Source organism: Dipodomys ordii, unplaced genomic scaffold (assembly GCF_000151885.1).
Source record: "Dipodomys ordii isolate 6190 unplaced genomic scaffold, Dord_2.0 Scaffold3, whole genome shotgun sequence".
Classification (NCBI taxonomy): domain Eukaryota; kingdom Metazoa; phylum Chordata; class Mammalia; order Rodentia; family Heteromyidae; genus Dipodomys; species Dipodomys ordii.
In genome coordinates this window covers 1,557,309-1,564,440 of record NW_012267219.1, presented here as the reverse complement: position 1 = coordinate 1,564,440, position 7,132 = coordinate 1,557,309, and the positions used below count along the sequence as shown (strand labels likewise).

The 7,132-nt window shown below is 44.4% G+C and overlaps 1 protein-coding gene across 1 annotated transcript in view; it reads left to right on the top strand.

The window, feature by feature from the left end:
• Smarcc2 (SWI/SNF related, matrix associated, actin dependent regulator of chromatin, subfamily c, member 2) overlaps positions 1 to 7,132 on the top strand; it is a 50,893-nt gene that overhangs the window by 1,059 nt on the left and 42,702 nt on the right. The gene's annotated exons all lie outside the window — the stretch shown is intronic.

Genomic DNA, 7,132 nt, shown 5'->3' with positions numbered 1-7,132 from the left:
AAGGCAAGCGCTCTACCACTGAGCCACCTTCCCAGCTCCCCTAGACCACATTTTTTTTCGGGGGTTGGGGGTCTGGTCGTGGGGCCTGAACTCTGGGCCTGGGCACTGTCCCTCAGCTGTTCAGCTCAAGGCTAGCATGCTACCACTTAAGCCATAGCACCACTTTCAGCTTTTTTTCTGCTTATGTGGTGCTGAGGAATCGAACCCAGGGCCTCATGCATACAAGGCCAGCGCTCTACCACTGAGCCACCTTCCCAGCCCCTAGACCACATTTTTATTTTTGTTGTTTTTTGGGTCTGGTCGTGGGGCCTGAACTCTGGGCCTGGGCGCTGTCCCTCAGCTCTTCAGCTCAAGGCTAGCACTCTACCACTTGAGCCAGAGTGCCACTTCCGGCTTTTTTTTTCTTATGTGGTGCTGAGGAATCGAACCCAGGGCCTCAGGCATGCAAAGCAAGCGCTATACCACTGAGCCACCTTCCCAGCCCCTAGACCACATTTTTAAAAAAATGATTTGAGCCCAAAGTATTCAGATCCACCAGTTTTTAACCTTTTTTTTTTTACATAATTTTTCTAATGGTTTTTGTTGATCATCGGGCTTGAACTCAGGGCTCAGGTGCTGTTCCTGATCTTTTTTACTCAAGGATAGTACTCTGCCAGTTTGAATCACAATTCCACTTGTTTTTTTGAGATGAGTGTTCTGGTAGCCAGGTACTGGTGGCTTATGCCTGGAATCCTAGCTACTCAGGAGGCTGAGATCTAAGGATTGCCATTCCAAAGCCAGCATATGCAGGAAAGTCTTATCTCCCAATTAGCTAGAAAACTGGAAGTGACACTGTGGCTCAAAGTGGAAGAGTATTAGCCTTGAGCAAAAGAGCTCAGGGACAGTGCCTCAGCCCTGAATTCAAGTCCCACAACCAACTGGGAAAAAAAGTCATGGGCCTTTCCTGCCTGGGCTGGCTTTGAACCATGCCTCTCATATCTCAACCTCCTGAGTAGCTTGGATTATAGGAGTGAGCCACCAGAGTCCAGCTGGAGGCAAGTTTTTTTTTAATGACTTACAACTCATACTAGTAACAAAAGCAAGAAGCTGGCACCAGTGGCTCATGCCTGTAATCTTAGCTACTCAGGAGGCTGAGATCTAAGGATCTCTGTTCAGAGCCATCCCAGGCAGGAAAGTCTGTGAGACTCTTATCTTCAGTTAACCACCAGAATACCGGAAGTGGTGCTGTGGCTCAAGTGGTAGAGAGCTTGTTTTGAGCCAAACCCCAGGCCCAGAATTCAAGGCCCAGGACCAGCATAAAAGAAAAAAGAAAAAGGACAAGAGACATTTGGGAAGAAAAGTTGATAAATCTAAACTGATGAAGTTTGTTCAACCAACACTAATAATCTTCCATGTGCTAAGTATGGTGTCAAGCATTTCAGATGTGTAATTGATCAATAAGACTTGAAGGGAATTTGCAGCTTAGTAAGGTGACATACTTGAACAGAACAGTATGTTGTTGGTAATTAAAAACTAAGTACAATGGGACAAGCAAGAAAGGGGGCTGGGAAGGTGGCTCAGTGGTAGAGTGCTTGCCTTGCATGCATGAGGCCCTGGGTTGATTCCTCAGCACCACATAAGCAGAAAAAGCTGGAAGTGGCTCTGTGGCTCAAGTGGTAGAGTGTTAGCCTTGAGCTGAAGAACTAATAGACAGCACCCAGGCCCAGTGTTCAGCCCCAAGACCACAAAAAAAAAAAAAAAAGCAAGAAAAGGGTCAAATCACCTACTTTGTGTGATATGGGAAGAAAGGCTGCTCAGGAATCATTAGAGCCAAGTTCTGTTAAGATACTGTCAGTGGGAACAGTGGTAATGGTCAGATTGAGCATTTACTACATGTCAGGCAGTAAGCAACATTAACCATCTCAACAACCTTTATAAAGAGACATTATTGCTGTATGCCTACCATACCTACTATAGGCTGAAACAGAAGAGACATAAGTTTGAGACCATCCTGGGTCACACCACCAAAGGAATTATTTCAGCTCAATTTTTCTCTGAAGAAACTAATGCAATGCAGAAGACAGAATTCACACAGTTGACAATTAGAATTGGTACTTAGACCCAGAAAGTCATTCCAGAGCTCCTAAACACTGCACATAAACAATGAGAAGGGAGCCAAAAAATGAGCCAAAGACTGAATTTTCTAGCATATGTAGATGACAACACAGGAATTGTCTAAATAGGATGAGCAGGTTTGGGGGAGGGGTGGGTAAAGTAATAACTTCAATTGGATAATATTGGTTGGAAGATGTGCTTAAGCAAAAAAAAGAAAAGAAAAAAACACCAGATGGATTCAATCTCCCAGAATGAGCCCTGTCTCAAAGTATCTGCCCTGAGTTACTCAAGAAATTCATGGGCTACTCAGGAGGCTGAGATTAGAGGATCGAGGTGCTAAGCCAGCCTGGGCAGGAAAGTCTATGAGACTCATCTCCAATTAACCACCAGAAAAGCTGGAAGCGGTGCTGTGGCTCAAGTGGCAGAGCATTAGCGTTGAGCTGAAGAGCTCAGGGACAGCGCCCAGGCCCAGAGTTCAGGCCCCATGACTGACCAAAAAAGAAAAAAAAAATTCTTGGGACAAATACCAGATAGTAGAGAAGAGAAAGAAGACAGCAAATAGTACTTTGGGTGAATAACAAGTAATTTAGAACAAAATAAAAAGACATGATAAGGTTTTGAAGTAAGGGATTATTTAAGTGTAGCTCAAATTATCGGTGAAGGAATTCAGAAATGTGACAACATCCTTACAGTTGTAGATAAAGATCACTGAAACCCAAGTCCTGTAATGATTTGCTTTGCCCCTTATAATATCGAACAACTCATTAACTTGGAAGAGGATAAGAACTCCCAAATTCTTCCAAGCAGCTTTTGAGGCTTAGAATTGGGAAGAGCCACATCTCTTCTGGTCCTTTGCTGCTTAATTGGAGGTAAGAGAGTCTCAAACCCAGATCTTACCTGCCTGAGTAACTAGGATAATGTTAGTCCGAGCTAACATATTTAAAAACAAACAAAAAAATAGGCCTGTAATTCTAGCTACTCAGGAGGATCCGAAGTTCAAAGAAAGCCTGGGCAGGAAAGTCTGAGACTCTGACCTCCAGTAAACTACCCAAAAAAGCAGGAAGTAGAACTGTGGTTCAAGTGGTAAAGAGAGCAAAAAGAATCTCAGGGACAGTGGTCAGGCCCTGAGTTCAAGCCCCAGACCAGCACAAAATATAAACAAAATAGTGACATAAAAGCAATTTTAGAGTCAGGCATCAATGGCTCATGCCTGTAATCCTAGCTCCTTAGGAGCAAATGCCAGAAGTGGAACTGTGGCTCAAGTGGTGGAACACTGTCTTTGGGCATAAAAATTCAGAGACAGCTCCCAGGTCTGAGTTCAACCCCTATGGGGAAAAAAAAAAAGCTGGGCCCAGTCGGTTCATATACAACCTCAGCTACTAGGGAGGTGGAGTTAGCAGTGTAGCAGCTTGAGACTAGCCCAGACAAAATTACCCTAGATCCTATTTCTTATCTCAAGGAACAAACTAGGTGTGGTTCATACTTTCATGTAATTACATTCATGTAATTCCAGCTCTCTACAGAAAGCAGATGTAAGGGGATGGAGGCCTTAGGCCAATCCTTGGCAAAGTGAGCCCTGTGTGAAAAAACTAAAGCAAAATGTACTGAAAGATGTGGCTCAAACACTTAAGATCTGAGAAATTAGTCAGATGCCAGTGGCTCACGCCTGTAATCCTAGCTACTCAGGAGGCTGAGAGCTGAAGTTTGAGGTTCAAAGCCAGCCCAGGCAAGAAAGGCCGTGAGACACTAATCTCCAATAAACCACCAGAAAACTGGAAGTGGTGGTCTAGCTCAAGTGGTAGAGCACTAGCCTTGAGCTGAAGAGCTGAGGGACAGTGCCCAGGCCCAGAGTTCAAGTCTTCAAGTCCCACAACCAAAAAAAAAAAAAAAAACACACACACACAATGAATTGATTGCAGCAGAGAAGATCACTATATAGTGGCTTTAGCTCCTTGTTGATTATAAAGTGAAGAGACAAGCCTGTAATCCTAGCTACTCAGGAGGTTGAGATCTGAGGATCCTGGTTCAAAGCCAGCCCAGGAAGGAAAGTACATGAGACTCTTATTTCCAATTAGCTGCCAGAAAACTTGAAGTGGTGCTTTGGGTCAAAGTGGTAGAGTGCTTGGGCTGGGAAGGTGGCTCTGTGGTAAAGTGCTTGCCTTGCATGCATGTGGCCTTGGGTTCAATTCCTCAGTACCACATAAGCAGAAAAAGCCAGAAGTAGCACTGTGGATTCAGCCTTGAGCTGAAGAGCTGAGGGACAGCGCCCAGGCCCAGAGTTCAGGCCCCACAAGTAACCCCCCCAAAAAAAGGAAGAGTGCTAACTTTGAGCAAAAAGAGCTCAGGCCCTTGAGTTCAAGACCAAAAAATAATTAAAAAGTAAACAGACAGAAGGAACCATGAAAGAAAGCAGGCACTGGCTCTCAAAGGGAGATGATCGGGAAGAATTAAAGGTTAAAAAGAAATAGCACCATTGGCACCCAGTTTAAGGATGGTCATCTTATGTAACCCAGGTTGTCCCTGAATTGACCATATTCCTGCCTCAGCCTTCTGAGGTTTGCCACTGTGTTTATCTAAAAATATTAAATCATCCGTGGTACACAAAGGCTGGAAATTTCTGCCTCACAAAATTATGAGGGAAGCATTTTAGAGTGGAAAGGATGATCAAATACCAAAGGAGCTTGCCTGCCTCCTTTCCCTTCTCTCAATAGTTCTTCCATTTTGTAAACCACGGAGTCCTTTTTTTGTTTACAACATGGTTGTTAGTTGCCCTCTGCTGGTCAGTTCTGCTCTCAGCATTCCAGATATTAAATCCAAGGCATGTAAAAAATGGGATTTGGCAGGGAGAATACTGAGCATATTAGATCCTATTAACTATCTCAGTATATTTCATATCTGTGTATACTGCCTTGTAAAGGAGATGCAAAGAAACAATACACTATCATTTTAAGAATGAAGAATTAAAATATTACTGTAAACAAAAAGAAAGAGCCAGGTGCTGGTGACTCATGCCTGTAATCCTAGCTACTCAAGAGGCTGAGATCTGAGGGATCACAGTTCAAAGCCAACCTGGGCAGGACCATCCATGAGACTCTTATCTCCAATTAACCACCAGAAAACTGGAAGTGGTGCTGTGGCTCAAGTGGTAGAGCACTAGCCTTGAGCTGAAGAGCACAGGGACCATGCCCAGGCCAGAGTTCAAGCCCCATGACTGAAAAAAAAAAACAAAACAGGAAGGAAGGAGGACAGGAAAGATGGGCTGGGAATGTGGCTTAGTGGTAGAGTACTTGCATGGCATGAATAAAGCCCTGGGTTTGATTCCTCAGTACCACATAAACAGAAAAAGCCAGAAGCAGTGCTGTGGCTTAAAGTGGTAGAGTATTAGTCTTGAGCACAAAGAAGTTCAGGGACAATGCCAGGCCCTGAGTTCAAGCCCCAGGACTGGCAGAGAGAGACAGATAGAAAGAGACAGACAGACAGAAACAAAGCCACATACCCATTTATAAACATTAAAACACTTAGATGTGCCATGCATGCACTGATAGCTGTAATCCTAGCTCTAAGGAGGCTGAGATCCAAGGATTGTAGTTCAAAGCCAGCAGGGAAGAAAATCCAAGACTCATCCTACTTAACCACCAGAAAGCCAGAGTAGAACCAAGTCTCAAACATTAGAGCCCCAGCCTGAAGTGGAAAATGTTAAAAGACAATGCCTAGGCTTCTTCCTTTCCTCCTCTTTCCCTCCCTCCCTCCCTATTTTCCTTTTTATTTTCCTCCTCTCCTTCCCTTTTCCCCTTATTTTATTTGTGGTACTGAGGATTGAATGCAGAACATCCCTAGAACCAACATTTAGGTGGGGACTGAGGAAGTAAGAATGAAGACTTAGAGAACAGTAGGAACAAGGCCAAACAGCTACACTAGGAAACCAAAAGAATGCCAGTAGAAGCCTGGCACCACTGGCTCATGCCTGTAATTCTAGTACTCAGGAGGCTGAGATCTGAGAATCAAAAACTTGCCCTAATCCTTGAGAAAAGGGAGGTTATTGGAAAACATTTAGTTTTGTTGTTCTGTTTTGTGCCGCTATCAGGGCTTGAACTCAGGCTCATAGGGACTCTTTTTTTTTTTTTTTTGGTTGGTCGTGGGGCTTGAACTCTGGGCCTGGGCGCTGTCCCTCAGCTCTTCAGCTTGAGGCTAATGTTCTACCGCTTGAGCCACAGTGCCACTTCCGGTTTTCTGGTGGTTAATTAGAGATGAGTCTCATGGACTTTCATGTGAGGGCTGGCTTTAAACTGAGATCCTCAGATCTCAGCCTCCCGAGTAGCTAGGATTACAGGCATGAGCTACCACCAGTGCCTGGACTTTTTTTTTTTTTCATTGTGCTGGTATTGGGGCTTGAACTCAGAGCCTAGGTGCTATCCCTGAGCCTTTTGGCTCAAGATTGGTGTTCAACCACTTGAGCCATAGTTCCACTTCTGGCTTTTTGTGGTTAATTGGAGGTAAGAGTTTCATGGACTTTCCTGCCCTGGCTGGCTTCAAACTGTGTTCCTCTGATTTCAGCCTCCTGAGTAGGATTTCAGGTGTGAGCCACCAGCACCTGGCTGAATTTTTCTTTTTGTGGGATCCTAAGGGATTCTATGTGTGAAATTCAGTGAATGGTAGTGGTAGACTGATAGGTTCCAGCAGGAATTTAAATGGTGGTATAGGACCATAGCCACAATATGAGATACTATGAGGCCATGAATACCATGATCCAGTTTGAGAAGAGTGACGAGACCATCAGGGGAAGATCAGCCTCAGGAAAGTCCTCACACGAGGATATGAGAATGATGCTGTAGAGCACAGCCAGAGCAGCGACAAGGTATTTACAAATATATAGGAAGCTCTATAAATTGCCTTTGACCTCCCCCTATTCTTAGGGATTCTACTTGGAGAAGATGCAGTGCTGCAAGAAATAACAGCATAAAATAACAGCTGAAAGGGCTGAGAAGGTGGCTCAGTGGTAGAGCGCTTGCCTTGCATGCCTGAGGCCCTGGGTTCGATT